We start from the raw sequence: 14,965 nt of genomic DNA on the forward strand, positions 1-14,965 counted from the left end.
AGAGATGGACCATAGAAAAGGAAAGGCAGTGCCGAAAAGCTCAAAGAAAGCAACAACAAAAAAACTGCTCTAAAATCAGATATTGCCAAATGCATAAAATGAACTGAACTATTCTCCAATGGGGGGAGCGCAGTGGCGCAGTGGGTAGCGCTGTCACCTCACCTCATAGGTGAATAGGGTAGGCTTAATTGTCCATAGTGCATGTATGTAAATGTGTGTATAGGGGTTTCCCAGTGATGGGTTGCAGCTTGGAGGGCATCCGCTGCATAAAGCATATACTAAATAAGTTAACGGTTCATTCTGCTGTGGCGATCCCAGGTTAAAAAAGGCACAAAGCCGAAACGAAAATGAACAATTTCATATATAAATTTGTTATAAATGGTTTGTTTTTATTCCAGTCACATAAATTAAATGTTTAAATATCTAACACATATGGTACTGCTTATATTATTTTACTATCTGTACACCAATATAAGTAGTGAATGTGCGTGTCCATGGATGGGGCTGTGTCAGTGTAGTAATGTGGGCTGGTGTGGCTACAGTGCCAGGGCTGATTTAAAGTCCCCTGATAGTGAGTAAACCTGTTGCAACTTGGCACTGTTGAGTTGACTCAATTAAATTTTTATAATCATGCACATATATAAACATTAGCCTTCCTGTTTATTTTTGATTCTTCATTTCTGATTAACAGAGAGAAGTTGTTTTTCAACACATTTCTAATCATAATAGTTTCAATAACTCATTTCTAGCTGATTTTTTTATATATATATCTGCCATGATGACAGTACATAATATTTGACTAGATATTTTTCAGGATTCTAGTATTATTGTGACATTTAAAGGCAAGTTAAGGTAATTAACAATGGTTTGCAGAGTAGCCAATTGAAAAAATAAAACGCTTAAGGGGGCTAATAATGTTGCAACATAGGCTCATTCTGGAAACGTAGCCCTACATACATATGTGGAGTTTGTGAATTATGTAGCCAGAGGTATGTATGTATTTAAAACAAACACTATGGTCAGTGGCGTAGTGCAAAATGCATGGGCCTACCTGCAATAGTTAAGGCTGCAAGCTCCCCACGCCCCAGAAGAAGACTGGGGTGGGGGGGAATTTGGATGTTGGTGACCTATGATCGCACATAGTAAATACCAGTTGGAAGATCGAGCTAAGTGAAGACCAGGGAAGGGGGGGCAGGGTTTATAATCACGCGAACTGAAGACCGAGGGGCATGGGGGGTTTGGTTGGGGCTTATGATTGTGCAAACTAAAGATCGGGCTTGATTTTTCATGCGGGGCTCAGGCTACAGGGCAGTATGATTAGCTCTCAGGAGCTAACAAGCTGAGCGTTTACCTCCTTTTGGAAGGCTTTCCCAATGTTAACAGTTTGCCCAGTGGCTCACCGCGTATGTCAGAGGATTTGAGATGCAAAGAGGAGTTGACCGTGACGACAGGGTTTGAGTCTGATGGAGAATGGTTCCAGAAAGCAGGTAAAACAAAAACAAAAGGCAAAAAAGTAAATAAACAAGTAAATAACAGGGTGAGAATGATGTAAAACTGGAAAACATGGTCAAAATAAAGCTGCCTCAAGGATTTTTCTTTTTCTGGATTGCTTTTGAAAACACTGTTGGTTGGGTTTAGGGTAGGTGGAGGGTGGGTCAGTCGATGAGTCAGTCAGTCAGTCGACAGTGAATTATATGAGAACAGCAGGTGGTACTGATGAGAAAAATTTGACATCTAAAAAAGCGTACACAGCGCCCTCTGGGGGATTTGCAAAAACAAAAACTGCAAAAAAAATTAAAAAGTAGCTCCTGGGACTTTTTTTGGCACTCTCAAGAACTGTATACAGGGGTACGTTTTCAAAGTGAGCCTGGGTTGTAAAATTCACCTTAAATTGTTTTAAAATATAAAAAAACTGCTTTTATTCTGACTAAAATAAAGCAAATAAGACTTTCCACAGAAGAAAAAATATGATCGGAATTACTGTAAAAATTCCCTTTAAATAATCCTTGAGAAATATTAGAAAAAAATTATCAATATTTCACAGGAGGGCTTATAATAATAATAATAATAATAATAATGATAACAACACTTTTAAGGTTTACATACTTAAAGTAAAGTCAACTAATTGAACTTCAATAAAACTTAATAAAACTAATAAAGCTTGTTTACAGTGTACATTTATTGGTTAAAAACTATTTTAAATCCTATAATATGATCAAATATGAAAGAGTATTTTACAACTGCACCAGTTTATACCATGAATCGTTACTATTCACACAATCCATTGCACTTCCTTGTTTGTTTTAGCTGATGTCACTTTCTGAAAGATGATGTCATCGAGGAACTACTGTACATTTTGTTAAAGGGAAGTTGTGTGCGATTATCAAATAGCAAGCTGACAGTAAAGGCAGAACAGCCTAAAAATAAGCACTTACCAATTAACAATTGCAAACAAATAAATAGATAGATAGATAGATAGATAGATAGATAGATAGATAGATAGATAGATAGATAGATAGATAGATAGATAGATAGATAGATGATAGATAGATAGATAGATAGATAGATAGATAGATAGATAGATAGATAGATAGATAGATAGATAGATAGATAGATGATGATAGATAGATAGATAGATAGATAGATAGATAGATAGATAGATAGATAGATAGATAGATAGATAGATAGATGCTTCCCATAATATTTTCAATTATAAAAGATTATGCAGTTGCACTACTTATACAATAACCAGCATTTGTTTGTGCTTATTTTACCATTAACTGATGCCACTTCCTGAAAGATCATGAAAGATCTGTCATTGCGGAACTGCCCTTTGCTAGAGGGAAGTTATGCAAGATTATTAGAAAGAAAATGAATATTAAGAGCGGATAAGTTCTAAAATTAGCCCTGCCAACTTATCCTGTGGTTGAAGACGCGGCATGCCAAACATCTTCTCAGGTTTGTTATGATAACAGCCCATAAATTTGTTGTCAGCAACCGAAGCATTTCTAAATGAAAGTTTTCACCAAAATAAAAGCTCTATGGTTTAAAGAAAAATAAATAGTAACTGTTCTGTAATTTTACTCTTATAATAATGAAAACAATATTAATATTGTTATAGAAATTCAGATGATGATGATATATGATGATGATTAGTATTATTAATAATAATAAAATATAGTTCAGAATTATTATAAAGGTATTTATTGATGTTTTTTATTTAAATCAACTGATTAAATTATTGATAATAATAACAACAACAATAATAGTAATAAACATTTAATTACATATGGTGCTTGGAAAAGTGACCAAAATATTGTGTCTATTTTTATATTCTTATCTGCTTCTGCCACATTTTTTTAAATAAATAAATAAATAATAATAATAATAATTTTGGATAAATAAAAAAAAATAAATAAATAAATATTGTTCTGTTTTTTTACTCTTATAATAATGTTAACAAAGTTGTTATAAAAATTCAAATGATGATGATGATTATTAAACACATTGTTCAAAGATATTATAGTAGTACTTTTATTAAAATAAAATAATAATAATAATAAATATTAATAGTAATAATAAAAATAATAATAATAACAATAATAATAATATTTTTTTTATTATACACAGTGCTTGGAAAAATAATCAAAATATTGTGTCTACTTTTATATTTTTATCTACTTCTGCAAAATAAATAAATAAACAAATAAATAAATAAATAAATAAAATTAAATTAATTTTGGCTAAATAAATAAATAATGTTCTGTAATATTAATCTTATAATAATGTATACAGCATCAGCAATAATAATTGTTATAGAAATTCAAATGATGATAATAATGATGATGATGACTAATATTATTATTATTTAACACATTAGTCAAAAGTATAATAGTGGTATTGATAAATGTTTTTTATTTAAATAAACTGATTAGATTAATAATAATAATAACAACAACAACAACAGCAATAAACATTTAATTACACATGGTGCATGGAAAAATTACCAAAAAACTGTGACTATTTGTAAATTCTTATCCGTCTCTGCAAATAAATAATTGAAATAAAATTTATTTTGGATAAATAAATAAATAAACAAACAAACAAATACAAAGATTGAGTAATTCAGCTTGATAAATAAAAAATACTTCAGAACTATAAATATAAAGAGTCATTATAACCATTACTCCAATGCCATAACCATAACCACAACACAAACATCAGGTTAATAAACACAAGCTAAAAAAAAAAAAAAAACACACCAATCAGCAAAAACCAAACGCAAGATTTAATCAATGATACAAATAAAAATCTGAGAAAAACAGAAAATAAAACTGAAAAGTCTTGAAACAAAACCCTCCATCTGCTAAAGACTTAATACAACCATTACTTCTTCATTATTTTGTAGTAAAAAAAAATCAATGTATTAATTAACAATCAATTAATCAAGTGATTCAATATTTGGGAGGCCCCACTTTCGGCGTTACCATAGAAACGAATGATGTCTGAGCCCTGAATCCTTGAGTTATGATAATTCTGAAATACGCAGCATCGCATTTGAATGTAGATCTTTTTTACACTCAGCCCGCGCCACATTTCACTGCTCACTTCAGTGACATATAGAGCTGACACCAGCAACACAGTGGGAAGTAATACTGCCACATCCTTTAAAGCAGGCACTCGTAAAACAAACGCCCGGCTGTAACAGAATCATTCCTTCACCTTCTGCCTATTAAACGCAGCACGTCGAAGCCACTGCGTGCACTAAAATGCCCACATAACAGATAATGAAAAGAGATGAAGGAACAGGAGGCGTGGCTGAATGGCAGATTTACAGGTGCATTGTTTTGCATTGAGTCCAAGTCAAAAGTATTCGCCCTCCTGTGAATGTTCTCAAATATTTCCCAAAGGATGTTTAACAGAGCAAGGAGATTTTCTCAGTATTTCCTATAATATTTTTTCTTCTGGAGAAAGTCTTACTTGTTTTGTTTCGGCTAGAATAAAAGCAGTTTTACTTTTTTTTTTCAATATTATTAGCCCCATTAAGCAATATTAGTTTTGGATTGTCTTCAGAACAAACCACTGTTATACAATGACTTGCCTAATTACACTAACTTTACCCTAATTAAGCCTTTAAATGTCACTTTAAGCTGAAAACTAGTATCTTTAATACTATATTTAATACTATATTTAATATTTTAATATTTAGTCAAATATAATGTGCTGTCATCAAGGCAACGAGAAAAGAAATCAGTTAGATGAGTTATTAAAACTGTTATGTTTAGAAATGTGTTGAAGAAGTTTTCTCTCTGTTAAACAAAAATTGGGAAAAAAAATATACAGGTGGGCTAATAGCCCCTTTCACATAGTGATACCGGTAAATATCCAGAAAATTTCCGGAACGACTGTACCCGTGTATTTAAAAAAAGCGCTGTTCACACAGGCGAGGACGTTACGGAATTTTTCCGGAAAAGAGCATTCACACATCCATCGCAAAATGCCGGTAAATTCTGACATCATTAACCAGAAATGACCTCTAAACGGCTGCGTTTGTGTTTGTAAACATTTGACTACATCACAAACTCTTCGGATGGATCAGTATTGAGTACAACTCCAATGAAAACACATAGAGGAACACTTTCGCATGTCGAGATGTTCATGATATGTGTGTGTGCTGGCGCTAAGGGCGCTCATGGGCACACGCAAAGCTTGAAGGTAAACAAACAACGGCTTATCATAAACATTTTATCGTAATAAAATATTATAATATTATAATTATGTACACAGTTAGCATTAAGAAGGAACATAGAAACGTTATCTGACTAACATCTAGCAGATAAAGGTGTCTGGAAAAATATTCAAAGGCTTTTATTCTCATGAACCGCGCGCACGTGAATGCGCCTGACTGTTCTGATTGGCTAAAGCAGGTGTCTCACGTCAGCACGTTCTAGACGTGGACGCACTCTTTCCGCCAATCTTCCTTCTGCATTCACACAGCGCAGCATTCCTGCAAATTACCAGTAATGTTACAACTTCTCTTTCCGGAAAATAGCGAATTTCTATTTTCAAAAAGGGCCTGTTCACACATACAGACCTTTCCGGAAAATTGCCGGTAATTTTCCGGAAAGGTCTGTATGTGTGAAAGGGGCTAATAACTCTGACACACACACACAAAAATCAGACAGCATCTGACGTTCATCTGAGAGAAAGAAAGGAAAAAAAACAACACAAGCTCAAGCCTTTGCTAAATATAGCAGGTATTGATTTACAGTATAAGCATAAAAAGATGTGCTTGGAGAAATATTACAACAAATAGGATCAAAAGTCGTCTGGTTGCTTTTCTATTTGAGTTGTATCCACTTAACAGTTGCAGTAAATAGTATTAGACTTTCAAACTGACAGTTCTTCAATTCTGTCACCATTTATTTATCTTTCACTTCTTCCACACCTGTTTGAGTTTCATTCTTCTGTTGAACACCCTAAAGAATGTTGATGGACGTTTCCATTAACCTATTTTATGCAATATCGCAATACCATCTCTATTATCTATCGCTGTATTTTAAACTATTTTAAAGTCTGTCTATTTGCAACAGCGCAAATTCATCTATTCATTCATTTTCTTTTCGGCTAAGTCCCTTTATTAATCTGAGGTCGCCACAGCGGAATGAACCACCAACTTATCCAGATGATAATTGATTATGGTTCAGATTAATTTTGTGTGTGTCTAAGGGCTCTAATTTAACAATAATTTAAGCACAAAGTCCAAAGCGCATGGCGCAAAAGCATTAAGGTCGTGTCTGAATCCACTTTTGCTATTTTAAGGATGGAAAATATGCTCTGCGCCTCGGCGCATGGTCTAACAGGGCTGTGCTTATTCTCTTAATGAGTTCTGGGTGTGTTTTGAGCATAACCTGCATTAAACCAATCAGAGTCTCATCTCTCATTCCCTTTAAGAGTCAGTTGTGTCGCGCCATGGCGCATTTGCTATTTACATGGTGGACTTTGTAAGTGTAAAAACTGAACACTTCACTAGCGAGAAAACAGTTAAACAGAGCATCTGCAGCGCGAGGATAAAGAATGAGTCTCCTCCATTCACAGCTAAATAAGCAGCTGATTAGTTGTTTTATTGAACTAAAAGTCTTGTTATTAATGTGAATTGTACATTAAAGTAAAATGTGACCAGAAAAACATTAAGGTTTGGAACCACTTGAGTGGGATTAGATAGTGGGTAATGTTAATCTTGGGTGAACTATCCCTTTAAAGTACACTTAAAATCAAAACCAACTATAATGATTTTGTTAGCTCACATTGCTAGTTTTGTGGTGAACAATTCCTCTGTGCATGTCATTAAGAAAAAAAAAAACAATAGTTTGCCCTTGTAAACTTTAATTGAAATCTGAAAATGCACTTCCTGTTTGTTTACAGTTGAATTCTGAGATTAGGTCTATCTGAGGTGTTGGTCGGGGCTAACATACTTAACCCCGCCCCTTCAGTTGTCAATTATGACACACAGAAATAGTGAGGAGGAGGAGTCTGTTAGGTTGTAATAAATCTCCCCAAACCTTTTCCCTAATGAAATGCCTAATTTACTACATCCAATCAGCTCGCAGTAGAAAAAAACAAGCCACGCCCACTGCTTTCTCATTTAATATTCCATTTCTTTATGAACTCTGCGTCCCAATATGAAAAATAAAAGGTCACAGCTTCCTGGGTTTTGAGGACTTTCAGCAAAGACACAAGGAGACTTGTAAAAGACAGTGTGTATGTGAGTTTGCATCAGAAGTCAAGAAAGGTGATCGATGTCAGATCGATAGCTTCAGGACACCGGCGCAACACTAGAAATGTCAGACTTTTGTTCGGTGATGCTTTGAAAGACAGACGAGTGTCAGTCCTGCTTTACTCGCATGTGCATCAAGTGCAATCCTGCTTGCGTACATTGTGTGAACAATACGTCAGCAGCCATGACTATCATTTTTTCTTCAGGTCATTTTTTTCAAGAATACTAGATGATTGCACTTCTTTACTTCGGTAGAGCATTAGAGCCGGTTTTTAACTCAAATTGTGATTCTTTATCATTCATTAAATGTAATTTTAAAAGTTCGCCCTTAGCTGATGATTGATTATGGAGCTTGTTTGGCATGCTGTCCCGGGAGAGAGCCCGGAACTCGTGAGATCCTCGAGCCCGGGGCTCCCCCACCATTGCAGGGCGAGAGGGGAGTCCGAGTTCAGGTAGGTCTCGAGTGCTTAATAATGTTGGAAGTAGATTTAAGCTATGAAGTGTCTATGCTGTCAATTTAGATTTGTCAAGTTGCTTATGTTACATGTTTTTGGTCTGTGGGAGGAAACCGGAGAGCCCGGTGAAAACCCACGCTAACACGAGGAGAACATGCAAACTCTGCACAGAAACACAGATCTGCCCAGGAAGTGTCCGAGCCGGTGACATTCTTGCTGTGCGGCCGTGTTGCTAACCACTAGGCCTCCGTGCTGCCCTGACAAGGAAATGGGAGGAGTAGGGGTGGAAGGGGGGATTCTTCAAGACGAAGATGGCTGAAGTAAAATACTCTAGTTATTTATAGTGGTTAAGGAGTTGTCTGATTGGTAAATCAGTGTTGGCTAATGTGGACCAGGTGCTATCAATCATAAGCACGTGCTCCACTCAAAATTAGTTTATAAATAAACTTCACTCGTTGGCCCTCAACAACTCTGTAAAAAATGCTGGGTTCCACACATCGATTTGTTTCGGGACAACATAAAGGAATTAAGGTAACTTATTATTATTTTCCAATTAAAAAAGAATAGCGTCATACCATCGCATATCGTTTGTTTTAAAGACGAAACGCAGCCATATGTTACTCTGGGTACATAATTCACGATCTGCAGAAATGTATATAGGGTTACATTTTCAGAATGAGCCTATGTTGATTTATTAGCACTTATAAAATATAATTTCTAATTATACCAATACCCAGGGCTTTACATTAACACCCGCCAAATGCGGGTAGATTTCAGCTTTGGCGGGTTAGACAGTCACTCCCACTAGCCACTTAAGCTGGTTTGAAATAATGTTTACATTGTAGTTTTCTTAAAGCGGGGTTTGACAATAAGGATGGCACAATATGCGCGCAAATGTGATCTTAGAATCGAGAAGCAGCACGACTGACAAAAATAGCTGTGTTCGCACGAGCAAAAGCAGGTGAATACCTTATGAGAGGATGATTACTCGCAAGCAAAGGTGATGTGATGTGCGCGACTGTTAAAAAGCGCCCGCGCTCCCGTTTACTTGCGCGAAACAACCGTGTGTAGAGAACACGCAACTGGTGCGATCGGTTCTCTTTGAAAAAGACTAGACAAAAAGCGATGCTCGAGTAAGCAGCGAACATTTTGTAAGCAGCAGCAGCGGTCACTGTTTTCGTTTGAATTATTCTCAGGCACGTGATCATCCTTTCATTATCACTCGTGGTATGTTTTACCTGCTTTCTTTTGCTTAGGGTTATTTTGTTAATATAGTTTAATTATCATCCTTTACAATAACATTGCTTTAATATGAGATTAACTCCCCATTTATGTGTAGTAATCGCTGATCTGGGACCTATAGCCAGGACAGATTACTGTGCATGTTTTAGATTAATGACAATAGATCTTTTTAAACGTCAATATTTAAAGTTTTGTTGAATAAAAAGTGCATGTATACAGCTATATATTTGCTTGTTTTGACACATTTAAAACGTGTGGCTAAGAAATAATTGTCTTTTTGGTGTGGTCAGAGATAAATTTGGCAAATCCTTAATTTTGAGCCCTAAAAAAGGTGATGTGAAATAAAAACCAATTGCAATGCGACACAACCCATTTGCTCATGCACAGTGAGCAAGCTCACACACAACACACACACACAGTGAAATAAATGAGGAGGCATGTGGACAACACAACATCTAAATCAAGTCATTTAGCATGTCAGAGTCACATTTATTAATACAAAATATATTTTCCAAGCAACAAAATTGTGGCTAGTGAAAATGGCAAGTGGCTAGTAATGCTGGAAATCTACTAGTCACAGTGGCTGGTGATCAAAAAAGTTAATGTCAAGCCCTGCCAATATCTAAACCTAACTATTAGCTTAACATCTATGAAACAGCTGATAATGTCTTTAAATTGCACTTTAAGCTGAACTATAGTATATTGTAATATATAGGTAAAAAATATTAGCAGCCATGGCAAAAAAATTTAAAAAACATGACAGTAGCTCAGTGGGTAGCACTGTCGCCTCACAGCAAGAAGGTTGACTGGGCCAGTTGGCATTTCTGTGTGGAGTTTGCATGTTCCCGTCTTGGCGTGGGTTTCCTCCGGGTGCTCCGGTTTCCCCTACAGTCCAAACACATGTGACATCGGGGAACTGATTAATCTAAATTGGCCGTATTGTCTGATTGTGTGTGTGTGTGTGTGAATGAGTGTGTATGGGTGTTTCCCAATACTGGATTGCATTTAGAAGGGCATCCGCAGCGAAAAACATATACTGGAATATTTGGCGGTTCATTCCACCGTGGCGACCTCTAAAATAGAGACTGAGCTGGAGAAAAAAGAATAAGTGAATCGCATCTTGTGTAGTCATCATCACACACCCTATCTGGAAAAACCGAAACACAGGCCCTGTTTCGTTTTCAGTACAGTGAACTTTACAGTGAGCAGAACAGATGGTCTGTCTTCAGGACGATCTGTCAGAAAGCGAATCGTTCCCCATGCGCTGACATTTTGATTATTTCCCTGCGATTCCCCCCAGAGATCAGAGTCCATTATCACCGGATTATAAGTGTTCCCAACAGAAAGGGGATTTGGCGTTTTGTGTTTGCGCTTCTGCTTTTATTGACATCCTCCGACTTAAGGTGTTTTAAGCGGTCGAGTTGAGGCAGTGATTCAGTGCATGCTAATTAGGGCAGTTGGACGCGCCGCCGCTCACTTTGGCAGCCCTGATGCTGCAAATCACTTCAGGGAGCTGACAGGCCATCTGATAAACACAGGAGAGAGTGTGGAAGAGCCTGTTCTCTACTTAACACAAGCAACCAAAAACACAACAAACACATGTACACGTCCAGCAAACACCGCCTGGAGTGCACAACCCTGTTAGCACTTATGAGTGAGCAGAGCGCACTTGGAGAAGAGATGCATGCATTCACACACTCACACACATGCACACCCTATTAGGAAATATATGCAATATATAGCGTTATTGTATGTTGAGTATTGTGATAACGATATTTCTGATGATATAACATTTCCCTAGAATAATGCTATATTTATTAGCTGTGTTTTTTGGATTAATTTAGTATGTAATGATATTAAATTAAAAAGGTAAAATAAATTTTATTCATTCATTGATTTTCATTTCCGCTTAGTCGCTTTATTAATCTGGGGTCGCCACAGCGGAATGAACAGCCAACTTACCCAGCATATGTTTTACAAAGCGGATGCCCTTCCCGCTGCAACCCAACACTGGGAAACACCCATACACTCTTGCATTCACACACATACGAACAATTTAGCTTAGTCAATTCCCCTATAGCGCATGTCTTTGGACTGTGGGGGAAACCGGAGCACCAAAAGAAAACCCAAGTGAACACGGGGAGAACATGCAAACTCCAACTGACAAAGGGCAGCGGATGCCCTTCCAGCTGCAACCCCTCACTGGAAAACATCCATACACGCTCATTTACACACATACACAACGGACAATTTAAGGTTACCCAATCCACCTATACCACATTTTTGGACTGTAGGAGTAACCGGAGCACCCGGAGGAAACCCACGCGATCACGGGGAGAACATCCAGACTCCACACAGAAATGCCAACTGACCCAGCCAGGGCTCAAACCAGCGACCTTCTTGTTGTGAGGTGATTGTGCCACCCACTGTGCCACCGTGCTGCCCCTACTTAAGTTTGTAAGAACTAATAAGATAACCTAATGTCTTCATGTTGTCTCGATTGTGTGGAACCCTGCATTTTTTACAGTGCATGGCTTTTCGAGTTGACTCAACTCAAATCGAGACAACAGCAGCACTTTTCAGTTCAATTCAAAATTATTTGATTGGCGCTTTTCATAATATTTAATGTTTCAAAGCAGCTTTACAAAGGTGCACCTTATTTGCATTACTTACAACTCAAAAAAAGCTGTGCAGGAACTTGCCTTAGAATTTTAAGTTGAGACAACTTTCTTGTACAGTGTAGGGCTGCACATTATATTATTATGTGTTGAATGTTTATCTACATTTGATCATGACAGTGACCTTATTTCCAGTCCCACACCAAGAGAAGTGATGCTTCTGGAAGTTCAGATCAACAGCGTGTACACTAATAAATAATAATAAGTTGGCTTGACTTAAAATTGCTGCATGGCCTAATCTAATACTCTAATTGAGATCCCAGTAGTACTTAAGTTACGACTCAAAAAACTCTACAACTTTTTTCAGTGTACAATAGCTACTTCAAATGCTTTATAATGTAAACTTTAAAAAAAAATAAGTTGACACAACTTAAATCTTAAGAAAAGTTGCTGCACAGCTTCTTGAGTTGACTCAACTTAAATCAGGTGATTCTTCTGGAAGTGCACATCACTCATCGCACCAAATGCTTTCTAATAGGGTGTACACTAACAAGTAATATTGAGTTAACTCGACTTAAAATTACTTGACACTAAAAAATTATGTTTGCTGTTTGTTCAAGCTACTTAATTAAAATGAGCTAAAGTAACACAACTCTTGAACTTAATTGTTTTATGTTTTATTATTTGCTTAAATTTCATTCATTCATTTTCTTTTTGGTTTAGTCTCTTTATTACACAGAAATGCCAACTGACCCAGCCAAGGCTCGAACCAGCGACCTTCTTGCTGTGAGGTGACAGGCGCCACTGTGTTGTCCACCCAGCATTTCTACAACTCAAAAAAAAAAAAAAAACTGTCCAGCAAGTTCCCTTACAATTTTAAGTTAAGGGAGCTTTTTTTACATAGTGAAGGGCTGCACAATATATCGCAAATTATTGATATCGCAATAATATTGTATGCAAATTACGTATTAGACATGTGTGATAAGATACACTTAATTTATGCATTGGTTATGTAAATTCAATCAATCAGATGGGGACTTTTCAACTTTAGCCCCGCCTCTTCAGTAGTTGCTGTTATGCTATTGGCTGGAGCCCAAAGCCGAACCCAGAACTGAAAATAAACACTAATTTTTTGAGTTGAGACTAGAGGGGAAAATGACAACAGCCAATCAGAGTCAGAATATCTGCTGAGGTTGTGAATCATTCACAATGTTTTAAAGACTAAATGTTTGCACCTTGACAGTTTTAAAGTTATAATTAGATCTGAAAATATATATTTTACAGGCAGCACGGTGGCGCAGTGGGTAGCACGATCGCCTCACTGCAAGAAAGTCACTGGTTCGAGCCCCGGCTGGGTCAGTTGGCATTTCTGTGTGGAGTCTGGATGTTCTCCCCGTGATCGCGTGGGTTTCCTCCGGGTGCTCCGGTTACCCCTACAGTCCAAAAATGTGGTATAGGTGGATTGGGTAACCTTAAATTGTTCGTTGTGTATGTGTGTAAATGAGCGTGTATGGATGTTTTCCAGTGATGGCTTGCAGCTGGAAGGGCATCCACTACTTACAACAGATGCTGGATATCTGTTTGCATGTTTGCATGTTCTCCCCATGTTCAGGCGGGTTTCCTCCGGGTGCTCTGGTTACCCCCACATGTCCGAAAACATGTGGTATAGTTGGATTGGGTAGCTTAAATTTTCCGTAGTGTGTTTAACCCTTAAAGACCTAGAGGTATTTTGTGGGCACCTAATGGGCCTATATTATTATTTTTTTTAAAAGCAGTTTTATTTTTATTTTCGCAGTCAGCCTCAAGTGTCATATATCATTTTAAACAGGAGAACCTGAAGTTTCAATCTGTATCATTTAAAGGTCCAGTCTAAAATATTTTTTGGTCCAAAAACATATGAACAGACAGAAAATATTCCAGAATTTTCCAGAAACGATTTTTTTAAAAAGTGGCATTTTCTAGTTATTTCAAACAAAACCTTATGAAGTTTGTTTTTCTTTCTTTAGAAATACATGCTATGATGTTTTATACTTCCAAAATAAATTTTGTCTACATCCACAATTCCCTGAGCAAGTTATAGCAATTTATTTCAATGTTATTCCAAGGCGTTTTTCTATGGGGAAAAAAAATGCATTTATTTACTGACAATGTATTTGCCCAAAAGTTCTGGGAATGAACTAAACAGAAAAAAAAATGTTACAAAATAATAGAACAGTGAAGCAAATTTGACTTTTTCCAAATAATATATTTTCAGTTACTATAAACAACACCACTTACAATGATCAAATAAAAAAATAAGAAAATAATAAATAATTTGTCAAAGTCCAAATAAACATGGTGCAAATCCTCAGTAAAAAAATAGATATAAATATTTACTATACCATAAATAGTTACATAACTAAACTAGATTTAATATGGAACATCCTTAGGTTTTATGTGCCAGCATGGATATGGTTGTCTGTGGATATGGATTTGGATATGGTTGTCTGCAATGCAGACAAACAGCTGCACCTTCATTTGCGTCTTTTGAAAACAGCAAGAGCAGCAGTTCGTCTTTGCTGTGTCACTGTTTTGTCATGTTTCTGTGCTGCTGTGCATGCAAAAGTACTTAGTATGAAAATTATTTCATGCAAAACTTTTTTTTTTTGCGTTTTATTTAGCCGCGCATAAATGTATGCCTATCTCTCATTCCGTGTTGTTCAAAAAGCTCGTGTTGGTCCACAAACAAAAGCGAAACCTATGCTTATTGGTTGTGATATAGCAAGTTTGAACCAATCTGGGCATGGAGGAGGGACAATGCATCAATGTATGATGTCTGGTTTGTCCGGAGACACAGTGACGAGCGTTTCTTTGTCAAATCAGCGTTGTCAAAT

General features: G+C 36.6%; 2 protein-coding genes across 10 annotated transcripts in view; one reads left to right on the plus strand and one right to left on the minus strand.

The window, feature by feature from the left end:
- The window catches only part of kcnj1a.1 (potassium inwardly rectifying channel subfamily J member 1a, tandem duplicate 1), a 148,237-nt gene that overhangs the window by 35,314 nt on the left and 97,958 nt on the right, over positions 1 to 14,965 (minus strand). The window lies entirely within an intron of this gene.
- The window catches only part of kcnj5 (potassium inwardly rectifying channel subfamily J member 5), a 73,544-nt gene that overhangs the window by 4,409 nt on the left and 54,170 nt on the right, over positions 1 to 14,965 (plus strand). The window lies entirely within an intron of this gene.

This window comes from Danio rerio, chromosome 18, assembly GCF_052040795.2.
Source record: "Danio rerio strain M-AB ecotype USA chromosome 18, GRCz13ab, whole genome shotgun sequence".
Taxonomy (NCBI): domain Eukaryota; kingdom Metazoa; phylum Chordata; class Actinopteri; order Cypriniformes; family Danionidae; genus Danio; species Danio rerio.